At 44.9% G+C, this 20,346-nt stretch overlaps 1 pseudogene; it reads right to left on the bottom strand.

Annotated features, from left to right (window-relative positions):
* LOC141582220 (palmitoyltransferase ZDHHC3-like) overlaps nt 1-20,346 on the bottom strand; it is a 50,998-nt pseudogene that overhangs the window by 10,873 nt on the left and 19,779 nt on the right.

Here is a 20,346-nt window from a genome sequence, read left to right as displayed (position 1 = left end):
CCTGAGCCCAGGAGGCGGAGGTTGCGGTGAGCCGAGATCGTGCCATTGCACTCCAGCCTGGGTAACAAGAGCGAAACTCCGTCTCAAAAAAATAAAAAAATAAAAAAATAAAAATTTAGGCCAGGCATGGTGGCTTATGCCTGTAATCACAGCACTTTGGGAGGCTGAGGTGGATGGATCACGACAAGGTCAGGAGCTCAAGACCAGCATGACCAACACGGTGAAACCTCATCTCTACTAAAAATACAAAAATTAGCTGGGTGTGGTGGCATGCACCTGTAATCCCAACTCCGGAGGCTGAGGCAGGAGAATTGCTTAGAACGTGGGAGGCAGAAGTAGCAGTGAGCCGAGATTGCACCATTGTACTCTAGCCTGGGAGACAGAGAAAGACTCGGTCTCATAATAAATAATTAAATAAAAATTTAAAGGTAGGTAAACTATTGCTTCATGAGGACAGCATTTCTGTTTGGGATGATGACAAAGTTTAGAAACAGATGGTGGTGATGGTTGCACAATATTGTGAATCTACCAAACGCCATTGAATTGTACACTTAAAGGTGGTACCTTTATCCAAGTTTATTATCTATTTCTACAAACATTCACAAAGGCTGGACTCCTGAAATGTCAAAGTCATGATCCAAGGTGGGGAAGGGTGAGTGGGTTTTGTTCTCCTTTTAGTACTGCTCGGTTTGTTCTCAACCTGAAGTCGGCCGGGCTAACATCCAATGCTTGGTAGGGTAGGTGTATTACATGCATTTGCGGGCCAGGTATGGTGGCTCACACATGTAATCCCTGCACTTTGGGAGGCTGAGGTGGGCAGATTGCCTAAGCTCAGGAGCTCAAGACCAGCCTGGGCAACATGGTGTAACCCTGTCTCTACTAAAAATACAAAAATTAGCTAGGTGTGGCAGGGTGCCTGTAGTCCCAGCTACCCGGTAGGCTGAGGCAGGAGAATCACTTAAACCCGGGAGGCAGAGGTTGCAGGCAGTGAGCCAAGATTGCATTACTGCGCTGCAGCCCGGGCAACAGAGCCAGACTCCACCTCCAAAAATAAAAATAAAAATAAATAGAACAAGTACGGTGGCTCACACCTGTAATCCCAGCACTTTCGGAGACTGATATAGGCAGACTACCTGAGGTCAAAAGGTCGTGACCAGCCTGGCCAACATGGTGAAACCCAATCTCTACTAAAAATACAAAATTTACCCAGTGCTCATGCCTGTAATACCAGCCACTCGGGAGGCTGAGGCAGGAGAATCACTGGAACCTGATAGGCAGAGGTTGCAGTGAGCCAAGACTGCACCACTGCACTCCAGCCTGGATGACAGTGTGAGACTCTGTCTCAAAAAATAAATAAATGCATTTTCAACTTAGTATATTTTCACTTCCCCCACCCCCAACCAGAGACAGGATCTCTGTGTTGCCCAGGCTGATCTTGAACTCCTGGGATCAAGCAATCTTCCCACATTGACCTCCCAAAGTGCTGGGATTACAGACGTGAGCTACTGCAGTTGGCTGCTATTACCCATTTATAATATATTTATGGGTACATGACCCCATCATGAGTCAAGGAGCATCTGTAATCATGCTGAAAATGGGGGCAGCTTGTGTGATGATATGGGGGAGTGTCACAAAAGGGGACCAGGGCCTGCAGGGGGACACCACAGGCTGCCTCTGGCTCAAACCCAGGGCTCCTTTCTCTGTCTCCTGCTGCAGGACAGACCCCAGGCTCGCAGCTCTGCAAATCCACACTGTCTGCACTGCAGGACTGCAAATCCACAGCTGGGGGTTGTGGGTGATGTTGGAGCAGGAGCAGGGCAGGGGGGACACATCAGGGGTTGCACCTGCAGTCACATTGGCAGAGCAAGTTCGTTTTTGTTTCTTTTTTTTTTTTTTTTTTTGAAATGGAGTTTCGCTCTTGTTGCCAAGGCCGGATTGCAATGGCATGACCTCGGTTCACCGCAACCTCAGCGTCCCATATAAGGGATTCTCCCCCATCACCCTCCTGAGTAGCCGGGATTACAGGCATGCACTAGCACACCTGGATGATTTTGTATTTTTAGTAGAGATGGGGTTTCACCATGTTGGCCAGCTGGTCTCAAATTCCTGACCTCGAATGGTCCACCTGCCTCCGCCTCCCAAACTGCTGGAATTACAGGCGTCAGCCACTGCACCTGGCCCTGGTTTCCCTGTCCTCCCTGCTGGCTCTGTACAGCCTCAGCTTCTCTTCCCCCGACCCCTAGGTGATAGTGAGCAATCCCCACTTCCTGAGGTTCTAGGCCACCTTCCATGAGAGCTGTTACAAGTTACATGGGAACATCAAGTACAATCTGGTGAGCCATGTCCCCACCAAACCTCACCGCATGTCCGCCGAGAGCTCCCTCTTTCTTCTTCCCTTACCAGTTTAAAGAGCTGAGGAATTTCCAAACACAGCCCCTATCCCTGCCCCGTGGTCTCAGTGGTCAATGGGAAATGAGCTGGTTTCAGTCACCACCCTCTCACTCATCATCAAGAAAAATTCCTTCAACCATACATGGATTGTGTTTTCAGGAGTGCTGGGCTTCATCCACGGTTTTGAATAACATGCTAAAAGAGGAAAAAAGATTTGCTGCTCAGGAATGGAGACAGAAACACAGACACACACACACACACACACACACGCAGTGACACAAAAAACACCCAAACACAGGCCGCACACACAACTGCTCGTGTTCAGCAAAATACTTCGTGGTATGAGGTGGGCTTTTGTCCCGACCTGCAGGACAACAACAGGAGCCCGAAGGGAGGGAGTGGGGATGGATGGGCAGGAGACGCGAAGAATGGAGACAAGATCGGAGTCTGATCAAGTCTCGTTTATTGTTGCTGAGCTCACAGCTTAAATAGGCCAGGCAGGGGGGCGGGACAAAGGAAGCTTGCAGTTGGGAAATTCCGGCCAGGTGTGCCAGGTGCCGCTATCAGCCTCGTGCCGTCCACGGGCTGGATCTAAATCATCAGGACTTGAGTCTTCCACAAGTGGCACCTGGGCTTTCTTGGCCCCAGGATTTGGCCTGTGCTGCTTCCCACAGGTCCCCCTTTTTTATTTTATTAGGCTGAGTGGTAGTTACGCCCGCGGGAACCGTGCCTGTCTTAGGTCAGAGGACCCCACATGAGAGAACATTGACTCCTTATTCATCATGGGGAGGGGAAAAACACTTTCCTCCTTATCTTAGGTGGAGTGTCCTTACTCATGCTCCTCAGTTGCCCGTCATTGGCTAACCGGTTCAGCTCGCTGGGTGACCTGAGAGGAAAGGTATCAAGCTCCATCTCTAGGTCTGCCATCTCCAGCCTGTGGTAATGGACCTGAATGAGCTGCATCTTTATGGCCTCAATTTGTGATCTTGAGAAGCTCCTGAGTTTGCTGAATATAACAGGACCGATTAGACAATAAGAACCTGCAAGCCCTGCATGGCTAGGCTACTACATCCCAGAACAATTCCACATGTGCCATCTGGCAGTGGTCCAAAAACACCAGTAGGCAAAGCCTGGACCCCCATTTCAGGTGTTAATACTGTGTGGGTGGAGGAACAGAGGTCCAGTCCTGCGCTTCCTTTCGTGGCTCTGTAAAGGGTAGAAACGGACTGTTGCTGGGAGTTTGATGGCTCTGTGGGAAAAAACTGACTGCCCCAAAAATTTATTTCTGGTTCGAGGCCTGGGGCTGGCCCCTGTGCCCGTTTCCTGACCGTGGAAGAAGCGGTTGTCCCTGGGAGTCCCTTACTCTTTTCCAACATCTTTGATCTATGGTTCCTTCTTGAGGGAACCAGGGACAAATATCCTTAATATAATCAAAATATTTAATTAACCGGTTTACTTTCACCTTTACTCCTCGCGCCTTTAATGCTATGCTGAGTTCTTCTACAAACAACTCATGCTTACTAATTTCCTGACCCATAATATCGTCGCCCGCTTACCAGAGAGCAAGGCCGCAGCAGGTTCCTGCGGAGACGACTCCTCTGGATTTCTTCCTTCAATCCGGCCGGCTTCGACGACGTCCCTCACTGTGTCCCTCTTACTTCGGGTCCCTGTTCGGGCGCGAAACTGTCCCGACCTGCAGGACAACAACAGGAGCCCGAAGGGAGGGAGTGGGGATGGATGGGCAGGAGACGCGAAGAATGGAGACAAGACAGGAGTCTGATCAAGTCTCGTTTATTGTTGCTGAGCTCACAGCTTAAATAGGCCAGGCAGAGGGGCGGGACAAAGGAAGCTTGCAGTTAGGAAATTCCGGCCAGGTGTGCCAGGTGCCGCTATCAGCCTCGTGCCGTCCACGGGCTGGATCTAAATCACCAGGACTTGAGTCTCCCACAAGCGGCACCTGGGCTTTCTTGGCCCCAGGATTTGGCCTGTGCTGCTGCCCACAGGCTTTGAACCCGTCCATGCTCCAAAGGAAGACACACCTTTTGCTATTTCACCCGTCTATTCTCGTAGGAAATGTGAATAATTCTTTCAGACATGGCTCATGATGACAGGGACCACTCTCATTTCAGCCTCAGAGGCAGACAAGAGGACTGCAAAGGACTCAGATGTCGTCCCTGCTGACTGAAGAGGACTCCCATTTCCCCTCGAACCCAAATTCACAGCAAAAGTAGCTTTCTCATTGAAGAGCACACAACTTTTTCAAAATACACAGCTAAAGCACTTAAAGTGGGGACCGTTTTATCTGTGTATTCTGAAAAACTTGTCTAGCATTCAAAACACGGACAGTTTTAGCTGTGTATTTTCAAAAAGTTATCTCTACCTGCCATAGCTCATGAAGTCAAAACGAGTGATCTGTGTCCCCTTTAGCTGAGCATTCTTTTAGTAAGAAAGTATTAAGTTCTATTTGAATTCTGGAAAACTGCCTCTCATCTTGTCAATCAACTGTCAGTTTTTTGTGTTAATTTCTAGAAGAGGTAATAGAGTCAATCCAAAACCAAAGGTGTATTCAAGTCCAGATTGACAAGTCAAATCAAGAAAGCAGGCACTGAGCTGGAAGAGGGATCTTTTCCCAGTGGGCCTTAAGGCCCACAGAAATCCCTGTGAAGGAATCGGGAAACAGAGACAGAAAGGGACTCGCCTAAGGCTTGTCACTTGAAAGTGCCTGGCAGACTGACTGGCAGAGGGCTGGAAATTAAATCCAAATCTTCGGACGTGTAATTCCACAGGGTGCACCGCCTCCCCCAGGCTCAATGTGACACTTCAATGGCTTAACGAGAGCTTGACCGGATTGATGTCAACATGAAAAGACATTAGATTCCATCGGACCTGTCTTTGGCCCATTGTCTGTAAGGAGAATGTGCCTGGTTCAAATTCTCACTTTGCTTCTCACCTGAGAGATGTGGCCTCAGTGGTCAATGGGAAATGAGCTGGTTTCAGTCACCACCCTCTCACTCATCATCAGGAAAAATTCCTTCAACCATACATGGATTGTGTTTTCAGGAGTGCTGGGCTTCATCCACGGTTCTGAGTAACATGCTAAAAGAGGAAAAAAGATTTGCTGCTCAGGAATGGAGACAGAAACACAGACACACAGACACACACACACACACACACACAGACACAGCGACACAAAAAACACCCAAACACAGGCCGCACACACAACTGCTCGTGTTCAGCAAAATACTTAGTGGTATGAGGTGGGCGTTGAACCCATCCATGCTCCAAAGGAAGACACACCTTTTGCTATTTCACCCGTCTATTCTCGTAGGAAATGTGAATAATTCTTTCAGACATGGCTCATGATGACAGGGACCACTCTCATTTCAGCCTCAGAGGCAGACAAGAGGACTGCAAAAAACTCAGGTGTCGTCCCTGCTGACTGAAGAGGACTCCCATTTCCCCTCGAACCGAAAGTCACAGCAAAAGCAGCTTTCTCATTGAAGAGCACACAACCTTTTCAAAATACACAGCTAAAGCACTTAAAGTGGGGACCGTTTTATCTGTGTATTCTGAAAAACTTGTCTAGCATTCAAAACACGGACAGTTTTAGCTGTGTATTTTCAAAAAGTTATCTCTACCTGCCGTAGCTCATGAAGTCAAAACGAGTGATCTGTGTCCCCTTTAGCTGAGCATTCTTTTAGTAAGAAAGTATTAAGTTCTACTTGAATTCTGGAAAACTGCTTCTCATCTTGTCAATCAACTGTCAGTTTTGTGTGTTAATTTCTAGGAGAGGTAATAGAGTCAATCCAAAACCAAAAGTGTATTCAAGTCCAGATTGACAAGTCAAATCAAGAAAGCAGGCACTGAGCTGGAAGAGGGATCTTTTCCCGGTGGGCCTTAAGGCCCACAGAAATCCCTGTGAAGGAATCGGGAAACAGAGACAGAAAGGGACTCGCCTAAGTCTTGTCACTTGAAAGTGCCTGGCAGACTGACTGGCAGAGGGCTGGAAATCAAATGCAAATCTTCGGACGTGTAATGGCACAGGGTGCACCGCCTCCCCCAGGCCCAATGTGACACTTCAACGGCTTAACGAGAGCTTGATGGGATTGATGTCAACATGAAAAGACATTAGATTCCATCGGACCTGTCTTTGGCCCATTGTCTGTAAGGAGAATGTGCCTGGTTCAAATTCTCACTTTGCTTCTCACCTGAGAGATGTGGCCTCAGTCGTCAATGGGAAATGAGCTGGTTTCAGTCACCACCCTCTCACTCATCATCAGGAAAAATTACTTCAACCATACATGGATTGTGTTTTCAGGAGTGCTGGGCTTCATCCACCGTTCTGAGTAACATGCTAAAAGAGGAAAAAAGATTTGCTGCTCAGGAATGGAGACAGAAACACAGACACACACACATACACACACACACACACACACACACGCAGTGACACAAAAAACACCCAAACACAGGCCGCACACACAACTGCTCGTGTTCAGCAAAATACTTAGTGGTATGAGGTGGGCTTTGAACCCGTCCATGCTCCAAAGGAAGACACACCTTTTGCTATTTCACCCGTCTATTCTCGTAGGAAATGTGAATAATTTTTTCAGACATGGCTCTTGATGACAGGGACCACTCTCATTTCACCCTCAGAGGCAGACAAGAGGACTGCAAAGGACTCAGGTGTCGTCCCTGCTGACTGAAGAGGACTCCCATGTCCCCTCGAACCCAAAGTCACAGCAAAAGTAGCTTTCTCATTGAAGAGCACACAACTTTTTCAAAATACACAGCTAAAGCACTTACATCTCTACTAGATGTACGCTGTACATCTCTACTAGATGTACATCTCTGTACGCTGTACATCTAGACTAGATGTACATCTCTGTACGCTGTACATCTAGACTGGATGTACATCTCTGTACGCTGTACATCTAGACTGGATGTACATCTCTGTACGCTGTACATCGAGACTAGACGTACGCTGTACATCTAGACTGGATGTACATCTCTGTACGCTGTACATCGAGACTAGACGTATGCTGTACATCTAGACTGGATGTACATCTCTGTACGCTGTACATCTATACTAGATGTACATCTCTACATCTATACTAGATGTACATCTCTACATCTATACTAGATGTACATCTCTGTACGCTGTACATCTGGACTAGATGTACATCTCTGTACGCTGTACATCTGGACTAGATGTACATTTCTGTACGTCTAGATGTACAGCGTACAGAGATGTACATCTAGTCCAGACGTACAGCGTACATGTAATCTAGATGTACAGCGTACAGAGATGTACATCTACTATAGATGTACAGCGTACAGAGATGTACATCTAGTATAGATGTACAGCGTACAGGGATGTACATCTAGTATAGATTTACAGCGTACATCTAGTATAGATATACAGCGTACAGAGATGTACATCTAGTATAGATGTACAGCGTACAGAGATGTACATCTAGTATAGATGCTCAGTGTGTTTTGTGTTGTGTAATTCCATTAATACATATTATGCCAATTAACACACACACACTGGCAAAACCTCAAGCAGGCCAGTGCTGTGCTGGCCAGTTGGGCACCAGCATTCTGATATCTGGGAGATCCCTTTCTCCTTTGTGCTCCTCCGGCCCTTTAAGCATCTTTTGCAACCAGTTTTCTGCATAAAATTCCAGCATGAACTACGTAAAACTGGGCCCACACCTGGTAGAGGGGCTGTGGTGAGGGGTGTGTTCAGCAGGCCTGAATTTCAGGCAGAAATCTGGGGATAAGAGAAATATTGCATTTTCTTCACCTCCCTTCCTTCCTTCCTTCCTTTCTTTTTTCCTTCCTTCCTTCCTTCCTTCCTTTCCTTCTTTTTTTTTTTTTTTAAAAAAAGAGATGGGGTTTCACCATGTTGGCCAGCCGGGTCTTGAACCCCTGACCTCAGGTGATCTGCCCGCCTCAGCCTCCCAAAGTGCTGGGATTACAGGTGTTAGCCATTGTGTCCGGCCTCTTTCCTTCTTTCTTCTTTCTCTCTCTTTCTACCCTCTCTCTCCCCTTTTTCCTTCCTTCCTTCTTTCCTTCCTTTCTTCCTTTCCTTTCTCCCTCTCTCTTTCTTTCCTTCTTTCTTTCTCTCCCCCCTCTGTCTCTCCTTCCTCCCTTTCTTTCTTCCTCTTTCTTTCTTTCTCACTATCTCTATCTTCCTCCCTCCCTCCCTTCCTTCTTTTCTTCCTTTTTTTCCCCCAAGATCTTGCTCTGTTACCCACGTGGGACTGTAATGGCACAGTCATGGCTTACTGCAAGCCCAACTTCCTGAGGTCAAGCAGTCCTCCCACTTCAGCTTCCTAAATAGCTGGAACCACAGTCTTACAGCACCACATTTGGCTAATTTTTGCAGTTTTGTAGAGATGGAGTCTTACCATGTTGTCCAGGCTGGTCTCTAACTCCTGGGCTCAAGTGATCCTCTCCCCTTGGCCTCCCAAAGTGCTAGGATTACAGGTGTGTGCCACCGTGCCCAACCACGTTTGCTTTTCTTCAATAAACTTGATTTTACTTTCAAGTCCACTGACTGCTGGGCAGTCATTGGTAGGGCTGCACTGATGTCCCGGGGGAGCATGGAGGTGCTGGTCATTCTTGGGGCCTGGCACTGGCGAGGCCCCCAGGTGACAGTGAGCAGGCCCCCGCTGTCTTAGTCTGAAGCTTCAGGGCTGCCAGCTCTGCTGGGCCTTCTCCTACTGCGAACACAGGAGTCTTTGTTCAGTGCGGGGCCCAGGCCTAGCATGCAGCCTCCCTGGGGCATCACGCAGTGCTTCCCTCTGAGGTCCTGCCAGGGAGTAGGATGCTGCTCCTGTTTCCTAGTGGGAATCACATGCTTCTCTCTCCTGTCCCTACCCTGGGAGAATTTCCTTTGGGTCTGAGACAATTGTTTCCTTTCCTCTGCTTCATGCTTCCTTCAAAGTCCCTCCATCTCTAATCATTGAGCCTATGCCTTTGGAAATAAAAGCCAGGAAGGGGACCTGGTGGGGACTACGACTTCCTGCCCTGCCTCAAATCTCCCCTGAGGTAAGGAGGCCAGGATCTCCTCTCTGCTCACATGCAGGAAGGGAAGGAGAACTCCAGGGAGGAGAATTTAAACTGATTTCCTCAAAGCTTCTCCTGCCAGAATTGAATATGCTGAGGAGCTATATCACGTCTGCAGCATTGCTGCCAGGATGCCCTGATCGGAATCTAACCATGAAGAAATAATCAAATTTGAATTGAATAGCAGTCTACAAAATGCCTGCCTGTGCTCTTCAAAAATGTCAATGTCCTGGAGGAAAAAGGCCAAGCAAGTCTTCTAGAATAAAGGAAGACATGACAGCCAAGTGCAGTGGGGATCTTGAACTGGAAGGAGGATTAGGAAAAAAAATGCTACAAAGGCCGTTTTGAGACAATTGTTAAAATCTGAATATCGTCTATATATTATATAGTAGTGTTACCTCTGTGTTGAATTTCCTCTCTTAATTGTATTGAGGTTATGCAAGAAAGCATCCTTCTCCTTACGATCCACACTGAAGTATTTCAAAGAGGCATAATGCCGTCAGTGGACTCTCAAATGGTTCAACTACACACATATACATATATACATGTTTACATACCTATACATATATGTATATGCATGTATACACAATACATATGTATTTAGAACATATGTACATATATTCAAAATTTATAGATGTGTATGTATTAAGCAAGTGAGATGAGATATTAACATGGAAAAACCCTATGTCTACAAAAAATACTAAAATTAGCTGGGTGTGGTGATGTGCACCTGAAGTCTCAGTTATTCGGGAGGCTGAGGCGGGAGAATTGCTTCAACCTGGGAGGCAGGCGGAGGTTGAAGTGAGCCAAGATCATGCCACTGCACTCCAGCCTGGGAGACACAGGGAGACTCTGTCTCCAAAACAAACAAAACAAAACAAAACAAAACAAAATCCTTGGAGTGTTATGGAGAAGCGGGGTGAAGGTAGAGCTTATGGTGAGCAAACCTCAGGCCCCAGGACCTTCTGGCAACTTCTGGGTAAAACCTATCCCTTTAGTCTTCTGCCATTTTAAAAGGAAGTGGGTACCAAATACCACAGACTCATGAAGAGGTTTTTGTTTATTTACACCGAGATTTCTTTAAAAAGCACAATGCAATATATTTCAAAGAGTTAAATTCATTTATTCATATAAAAAGGGGTGCCTTCAATAGTATCCTACTTTTTGATATTAAAATTGGCTTTTCTTTTAGAAACAATGAAAGTTTCAAAACAATTTTCTCAACAATTGCTACACACACAAAAGTTGGCAACCCTCTATCATTGCCCTAAATTATTTTGAAATTTTAATGACTTGTGAAATCTGAAAGTCTCAGAATCATCGAACTCCATACGAACCTCTTACTGGATGAAGACGTCCACAGGGAAGGCTCCATTATTTATTAATTTGCCTGGCTCACCTAAGGCCCCAAAAATATGTTTGTCAAACCACTGGACGAGGAGCTGGTGGGAGTGGGGCTTTGAAACAGGGAGGGTGGGCTAAAGCGCCCTGGTACACTGGAACTGGGAAAGGCGTTCACATTTGCTACACGGCCATGATTGCCTAATCCCAGGTAGTTGCTTTAGAGACTCTATGTCTTTGAATTGCTTGTGAGGGCAGTATAAGTATCAGTATTCTCATTTTACCACAGAGGAAATGAAGACTCTCAAAGATGAAATTGCCTGAAATTACATGGTTGGCAAAGTGCAGACTTTAGATTAAAACCCAGGGTAGTTGGATGCTGGAGAACTGATATCTCCCACCACACCACAGCCAGATCACAGACCACCAGTTAAGGACCCCTGATCTGGCAAGTTGGGAATGTATTTACCTCCCTTCCCCCTAAAAGTGCGCAAAATGTTAAAAGGGAAGAGAGAGTCACTTTCTTAATTCTCAGCACCACTTTGGTTGATGACTGAATTCCTTAGACCTAGGTCTTAATAGCTCTATTTAAAAAATCAAATTAAGGGAAAATAACAAAGAGCTAATCCAATTCTATGCAAAAGTAGCAGATAAATTATCTGTGACCACGCTCAGATTCCCTTTCTGGAGTTTTCCCCCTCTCAGATTTACTGGCTTGCACCCAAACCAGCCTCAATTTGATTTACCGGAATCCCTCAAGGCTGAGTAACTCATAATTATTCACAATTGTATGCACAGAACACTCAGAATGCAGTTTCCTTTTAGCTCTGAGCTTCTCAAACTTTAAAGTTGGGTAAAAATGCAGATTCCGATTCAGTAGTTCTGGGCTGGGGCCTGAGAGTCTGCATTTCTAGCATGCTCCTAATAAATGCTGACGCGCTGGCCCTTGGATGGCTTATTAATTAAATTAATTATTTCATATTAATTAGCCTAACTAGGTAGTTTCTGAGCTGGGACCCATGACAAAACCTTCTCTCAGGGAAGATTGTTTTTCAAGCACTTCATCCTAGCATGATTCCATCCTACGATCTCTGGGAAATGAGAGGTTGTGCTTGCTATGAGCAGAGCTTGGAGCCTCAGCAAACACGTGTGCAATATATTTGTTTTGTGTAAGGAGACCTTCTTGGGTTTTGAAGCCACATCAACAGTTACTACTCCACTAAAATTCAATATAAAAGATGGCTTTTTGTGGAAATTCCACTTCCCCATTTGCCTCAAATGTATACTTTCACTGTGAATTATCCACATAATTTAGAAAGGGCAAATGAGGCCTGTCAATCTGTGTCTAATAGTAGATTGTAGTGTAGATACTAATATAATCTTATATTTACCTTAGACCTATGTCTTTATTGAAGGCTACATAATTATATCCTGAAAAGAACCATAGTGGTCATCTAGCATCACTGTATGGAGGAATAACAGTGGTCCTCAGAGGGTGATGAAGTTGTCTGAGGAGACTCAGTGTTGAGGCTGCTGGAACCCAGAGCTTCTCAGTCCAAGGGTTCTGGGACAGGCATGTAGGTTTTGTGCCCTGCACCAATTGGTAGAGGCAATCCAAGGCATGTGAGTTCTCCAACTGTCTGCGTCCTTAAATATTCCCCCGAGGGGGATTTGACATTCCCATCTACACCTTCTTTGTGTATCTTTAGGAATCCACAGACTGCAAGGGATGGCCAGAAGGCCATGTATTTTGTGGTGACGTCAGCAGCTGCCATCTCTGAGGTCTCAGTGGTGGGAAGTTAGAAAAGAGGATAGCATAGGAGCTCGCGCTGTTGCTTAGGAAAGTCTAATAGAAAGCACACTTAAGCCTGGCTTGCTTGCCACCCCCATGTTTAACCTTGTGAATGTCAGAGGCTGAGGCATCAGCCTATGAGCTTCCCCTCCTTATGAATGAGCCTGTTCCTGGGGCTGGCAGCACAGCTCCTTCCGAAACACAAGTGGGTTCCACACTGAGCACCACTTGTCTGGATATGTGGCAGCGACTTTTCAAAATTTAAAAAAGAAAGAAAATTGTCTAAGACTGAAACAACTTTCAAAGAATTTTTATCCCTCAGACTCTTTTTCATCAATTACACATACATATATAAATAACTACCTATGCAAGATAATACTCTCTCCCTTCCTTTCTTCTTTTCTTCCCTTCCTCCTCCCTCCTCCTCCTCCTCCTTTCTCTTCCTTTCCCTCTCTCTCTCTCTTTCTCTCTTTCTCTCTCTCTGTCCCCAACCCCTCTCTCCTTCTCTGTCTCATTTGGAATTCCCTGGAAAAACTGGTTTGCTGGAAAGCAAAGTGAACCAATACAATGTATATGGAGCTATAATTCTTAGAGAATTAGAGTTTAACAAAACATACTAAAGCCTGTCATATGCAACTCAAAGCCTGTTATATGCAACAGAGATTCCACAGGACGTTCTGGTAAAACCAACCAATTAGAAGAGGAGGTTCTGTTTCATTTAACTGAATAAATATCCTTAATGTTGCAAGTTTGTATCTATCTCTTTTAAATTTCCAGTGGCCATTAGCAAACTAAAATGTCAAAGAAGTACTTTAGAAATGAAACATTTACATTTTGTTTCAATATAAAGTGTGGTCTGAAAACTTATTCAACTAAATGAATTGTTTTTGTTGGTCTGTGTTAAGTACTGAAGTGAACTAGGTAAGCATTTAGAAACTTTAGAGAAAGTAGAATAATGTAATGCTTTTTGATACTACTAATTTTAAAAAGCTGGGGGTAGTATTTCTTTTTTTTTTTTTTTGAAACGGAGTTTTGCTCTTGTCTCTCAGGCTGGAGTGCAATGGCGGGGTCTCGTCTCAATGCAACCTACGACTCCAGGTTCAAGCAATTCTCCTACCTCAGCCTGCTGAGTAGCTGTGATTACAGGCATGCGCTACCACACCCGGCTAATTTTTTGTATTTTTAGTAGAGATGGGGTTTCTTCATGTTGATCAGGCTGCTCTCAAACTCTCAACTTCAGGTGATCCACCCGCCTTGGCCTCCCAAAGTGTTGGGAGCCACTGCACCTGGCCGGTATTTCTTTTTGTTCTTTAACATTTTTATTTTTTCAGTAATTAGTTTTATTGTATTCTACAAAAAAAATTGGTCTGCATCAATTGGAAGTTAAAAAAAAAAAAATTGGTCCTTTACCACAGGGAGTTTGAAAAGCCCTGGTTTAAACCATTTTCTCCAGACTTACTAGATCAAAGAAACCCTATTCAGCTACCCCGTTAATAGCCTAAGGAACTTGAGTTTTGCAGACTACATATTGGGAAATGCTACGCAAAACATTCAACCAGATGATAGTCAATCATTCTTTAATAATTTCAGAAGCAGCTTAAGAATTTGAGGGCTTCAGGCTCACCATTGAGAGCCACAGTTTTCACTGTGCTGCAGCTGGATTGCAGCCTGTTACTCAGCACATGCACGGCACAGACAACAGGCTGCAGTGTTTGCCCTGGGAAGAGCCCAGAGGTGAGTGTTAATAGCCCTGAGAATCTGAGCAAGGAGTGAAATTCGCAAAAAGCAAAAACATTTTTAAAAAGGGAGTGACGTGAGATGATATACTTAGCACTAATTAAAATTTCATGCTTGGCCAAATCAAGTACTCATATTTTAGAGAAATTTAAGACTATAAGTTATGAAAATTTTATTTCATGTTCTCATTCCTTCAAAACTGAGTTGCAAGAATTTTCGTTTTTTAAAAAAGTCCTTATTTCCCCCAAATTACCTTAGTTCAGTGCTAATTTAGTGTCTTCATTATTAATTCAAATTTGCAAAGTTAAAAGAAACCAGTTTGTCTCTTGACTGTAAAACGAAAAAGAAATGACTTTATTTTGGCCAGGTGGGGTGGTTCACACCTTTAATCCCAGCACTTTGGGAGGCTGACGAGGGCAGATCACCTGAGGTTAGGAATTCGAGACCAACCTGGCCATCGCGGTGAAACCCTAACTCTATTAAAAATATAGAAATTAGCTGGGTGTGGTGGTAGGTGCCTGTAATCCCATCTACTTGGGAGGCTGAGTCAAGAGAAACGCTTGAACCGGGTGAGTGGAGGTTGCAGTGAGCTGAGATGCTGCCACTGCACTCCAGCCAGGGCAAAAGAGCGAGATTTTGTCTAGGGGAAAAAATGACTTTATTTCAAAATTTACAATATGATTGCCTTTTAAATTCATTTCTGCCGATGTGCTGGTCCTTCGTGGGTCCTTAGCTTCGGTTCCTTTCCTTCTGTTCCCTGTTGTGTATTTTAGGAAGCTGGAAGTTTCATTTCCCAGATACTCTTGTCAGTTGGCTTTCTGTGAGGTTCTGCCCTAGGAAGCCCTGACAATAGACTGGGAAGTAGGCAGAGGAGAGGGAGAGCCTGCTTCGGGCTTCTGAGGCGCTGCTATAGGGGGTGAGGATTCCTCGGCTCCCACGCCAGTACTCAGCGCTTACTCCTTGGTGCTGCACTTGGCAGTTTCAGCATTCGTCTGTGGCTGCTCCCCAGTAGGTCCAAGACAGCACAAGAAAACCCAGCAGCAGAGAAGAGAGGATGTGCCTGGTAACCCTCTCCTCTCCTTTTATTCCACAGTCCCAGGATTGATAGTGTTTCCTCACGTTCCTAATATTTGGGTTTATCTCATCTTCCCCTTTTGTTCTTTCAGCCTTTTCAACAGTGTAGTAATGAGTTGCCTGTATGAAATCCTCTCTGTTTGAAATATCTAGCAAGGTACCCATCATTAAGCCACTCAGAAGAAAAACTGATATTGGTACCCTGTTTAAATATAGAGATATACACATGTGGGTACATATGTACGTATATGTTACACTTAATATCCAAAAAGACTGCAATTGAAAATATGTTTTAAAGTTCACTGACAAGACCTCCTTTTGCCAAAATTTGTACAAAGATGCAATTGATCATTTAGTAATGAAATAAACAAATTAAAAATAAAGGTAGCTGGATGGTTGTAGGTGAATGGGAGTGAGAACCTGTATTTCATGAAGTGTATACTAACAGATACTGGCTTTAAAAATGTATTACTTGATTGGGTACAGCGGCTCATGCCTGTAATCCCAGCACTTTGGGAGGCCAACGTGGGGGGATTGCTTAAGGCCAAAGAGTTTGAGACCAGCTTGGGCAACATGGCGAATCTGTCTCTACCAAAAAAATTACAAAAATTAGCCAAGCATGGTGGTGTGTGCCTGTGGACCCAGCTACTGGGGGCGGAGGTTGAGCCGAGATCATTCTACTGCACTCCAGCCAGGGTGACAGAGAGAAAGACCTTGTCTCAAAAAAATAAAAAAATAAAAAATTACTTAATGTATTTTCTGAATAATTTGAATAGGTGTTTTCCAAAATGCATTTGCAAAACTCTGGTTTTAGGGTAAAAAGAAAAAAGGGATTCTATGTTCATGCAAGTCTGGGATTTAGAGTGTATTTTTTACTATTTCTCTTGGCTAGTCACAAGGCTATTGGCATGTAAGCAGCTCTGAGAGCTTGCAGTAAAGGTACCTGCTTAGTTTTGTTTAAGTAAAATTTTCCAAAACTTAATTGATGAGATAGTTTCCTGCCTTATTTTAGAACTTCTTATTGGCCAGGCATTTTGCAAGAAATATTTTCTTTAATTTACTGCTTAACATACACGCACACAGAATTTTATCACCATCCCTAAGTAGACAGTGCTGGTTTTTGGATGAAAGGAAATGTAACAATGAATATTAAAAAATATAAAAGATAAATATTTCATCACTATTATGCTTATCTCCTTACACGTTTCACTTTTTTTTTTTTTTTTGCATTATAAACTTTTTTTTTAATTGCATTTTATGTTTGGGGTACATGTGAAGAACATGTAAGATAGTAGCATAGGTACACACGTGGCAGTGTGATTTGCTGCCTTCCTCCCCTTCACCTGTATCTGACATTTCTCCCCATGCTACCTCTTTAGCATATTGTGCATATTGTGTGACATGGCAATTGCCCCATAAACTGTGTAACTGGACCATACCTCGGCTTTCCGTTGAAACTGCCCTCTGTAACCCTGATGTGACAGGCAAGCAGTCCAAACCAACGCCATTTTGGCCCCTGCTCCATTTTAAGACTTGTAGTAAGTAACTGAGGTCTGTGGTTTCCACCCTTCCCAGACAATGTGTAAACTGACTCTTACCTTGACTTCTGTGAACCACTTAAGTAACAATCGGAATGTCCAAAGTCCCTTGGCCCTCGGAATGTCCGAAGCCCCTCGCCCCCACCCCCACCCAGGAGGTGGTTTATGGGCATAAAAGGTTTTGACACCCTCCTTTTGAGGCCATGGGTTAGAGAGACGTGAGTCCTCTGTGGCAGCCGGCAATGAAGACCCTGTAATTTGGCCTAGTCTTTATCTCAGTGGTGATTTCGTGCTCACTCAGTTACAACAATTGCAATTAGTACTTTTATTTTATAAGCATTTCCGTATGCATAAATAGTGAGTATATGGCTTCCTTAGACAATGCTGGCAGCACAATATGATTGACAGCCCTACCCCAGAAACTGCTTTTCTTTGCAAAATATCCAGGGATCAAAACACAGAAAGATGTAGGAGTAAGAGTTGTTTTTGTTTTTTTTTTTTTTTAGATGGAATTGCTCTGTTGCCCAGGTTAAAGGGCAGTGGTGCCATCTCAGCTCACTGCAACCTGCTCCCAAATTCAAAGCATTCTTGTGCCTCAGATTCCCAAGTAGTTGGGATTACAGGCATGCACCCATGCCCAACTAATTTTTTTATTTTTAGTGGAGATGGGGTTTCACCCACGTCGGCTAAGCTGATCTCAGACTCCTGACCTTAAGCGATCCACCTGCCTCAGCCTCTCAAAGTGCTGGGATTATAGGGATGAGCCACCTCACCTGGCTGGAGTGAGGAATTCTTTTTATTTTTTTGAAAGATGGAGTCCCACTCTGTCACCCAGGCTGAAGTGCAATGGCGTGATCTCAGCTCACTGCAACCTTCACCTTTTGAATTCAACCTATTCTTATGCCTCAGTCTCCTGAGTAGCTGAGATTACAGGCGCATGCCACCACGCTGGGTAAATTTTTGTATTTTTAGTAGAGACGGGTATTTCTTTATCTCACCACATTGGTCAGGCTGGCCTCAAACTTCTGACCTAGTGATCTTCCCTCCTCAGCCTTCCAAAGTGCTGGGATTACAGGCATGAGCCACTGCGCCCAGCCAAGGAATTCTTTAATGCTTTCCATATTTATATTTATTTACTTTTATTTTTAATTTTTTAAAAATATACTTTAAGTTCTGGGGTACATGTCCAGAACATGCAGGTTTGTTACATAGGTGTACATGTGCCATGGTGGTTATGGTAGGTATTTCTCCTAATGCTATTCTTCCCCTAGACCCCCACCTCCCTACAGGCCCCAGTGTTCGATGTTCCCCTCCTGTGTCCATGTGTTCTCATTGTTCCTCTCCCACTTATGAGTGAGAACATGTTGTGTTTGGTTTTCTGTTCTTGTGTCAGTTTGCTGAGAATGATAGTTTCCAGCTTCATCCATGTCCCTGCAAAGGACATGAACTCATCCTGTTTTATGGCTGCATAGTATTCCATGGTGCATATGTGCCACATTTTCTTTATCCAGTCTATCATTGATGGGCATTTGGATTGGTTCCAAGTCTTTGCTACTGTGAACAGTGTCACAATAAACATACATGTACATCCACATTTATTGTTAAATGCAACACTCACCTTAACCTGATAAGTAAAAATAACCAAAGTCCTCAAAGAAATTTAAGAAAGCGTAGCATATGTCTTTGTGCTTTGAGCCGCAGGATAATAACTGGAGTAATATTAGGTCGGTGCAAAATTAAAAGTAATTACAAAAATCGCAATTACTTTTGCACCAACATAATGCAATGTTCTGTGTGCCAAATGGCCTCCTGAGTATGGAGGGGACCCAAGCCAGCCTCCATGAACATCCCAGGAATCCTTCATATTTCAAGTGAACAGTGTAGAACTATGGCTCCTGGAAAAGATCGCTTGTTTCTTTTTTTCTTTTTAATTGGCCGTAAAAGAAAGGATCTTTTAAAAAATTTCTGTTTGTTCATGTGCAAACGGGCTTCAGCATACCCTGTGGCTCCAGAGATGCAAACATAACTTGGAATTTGAGTCTGGATGATTCTTAATAGGAGCCACGATTTGGATTTGGCTGAAAATTCCCAATCTGTTTTTCCAAGACAGGCTGATGACGGCTGCTGGCCAGCACTCCAGCTGGCCTGGCAGAGCCTGCTTTGTCCCGTCCTGTTTCCTTCCCTTTGAATGGGCCTTTGAAATGCCCAGCTAACAGCTGCTGGAGGCAGAAAGGCTTGGAGGAAACAGGTGGCTTCACCTGTGTCACAGTGGTCCCAGCTCCAACAACTGGCCATCCGGCTGGGAGAAGGACAGTGGGGTCAGAAAGGCAAAAACAGGGAGGAGAGGGGAAAGGGAAGCAAAAATGACAGATGTGGGAGTTGGTGGCAGAGGAAAGGCTGAAGGTGGGGAGAGCCTGGATTTTTTTGACATCATTTAGCATGAGTGAATTAAGAGAACTCACAGAGAGATGTTTAGGTGGATAATAACTCTCTGTCTAAAATATGGCCACTTAGTTTCTTAGGTTGTGTGATCCTGCAGTTCCAGAGTTTGAAACCTGATAAACTTTAACCAACTCGACCAGACTTAGACCACACACACCTTCTGGGTTTGGAGACGAGTTCTGTCTCAGACCTCCTGGCAGGGGGGCTGAACAACCCAGGGAGCTTTGGTTTAGGGTCCATGCCAAAGGCCTTGAGGGGAAAGCCAGAGAGCAAATCAAGAGGCAAAAACAGCATCACAGCTCAGAGACTGCAGGCCAGACAGGCACGGGCTTGTCAGCGTCCTGGCTGGTTCAACTTAACTTCAAGCATCTGCACCTGCCCCTTCACCGTGAATTCTAGCACCATTGATCCATTTCAGGTAAAGCCCCTGATGGGCAAGTGGGACGCCTCTAGGGCTCCACGTGATTACGTGCCTCTCCCCAGCCTTGCTTTTACTACTGGTATGTGTAACTCTTCTTTGGAGGACCGCTTTGGGATGCTGTGGCCATTCGATCACATGGACTTGGACAGTCGGAAATGCCTGGAACATTCCAGCCCTCAGCCAATGACTGCGTGGTGACTGGGTCTGGAACCTGGTTCCCTTGCTTAAGCTCTGGACAGACTTTGAGGCATAACTCACCCTCCAGAGCTCCCCTGCCAGAACAGATTAAAGCTACCTTGGTAGGATTTGCCTGAGATCAAACCTTTCCGTGTCCTGCTTCCCAGTTTCCCCTGGAAGCACTTCTTCTTCTTCTTTTTTTTTTTTTTTTTTGAGATGGAGTTTTGCTCTTGTTGCCCAGGCTTGAGTTCAATGGCGTGATCTCAGCTCACTGCAACCTCCACCATTCGGGTTTAAGTGATTGAACCTGCTTCAGCTTCCCGTGTAGCTGGGATTACAGGCACGTGCCACCACTCCCA

The sequence above is a fragment of the Saimiri boliviensis genome, chromosome 2, assembly GCF_048565385.1.
Source record: "Saimiri boliviensis isolate mSaiBol1 chromosome 2, mSaiBol1.pri, whole genome shotgun sequence".
Taxonomy (NCBI): Eukaryota; Metazoa; Chordata; class Mammalia; order Primates; family Cebidae; genus Saimiri; species Saimiri boliviensis.
The sequence above is the reverse complement of the archived record's forward strand: the minus strand, read 5'-3'. Positions and strand labels throughout refer to the sequence as shown.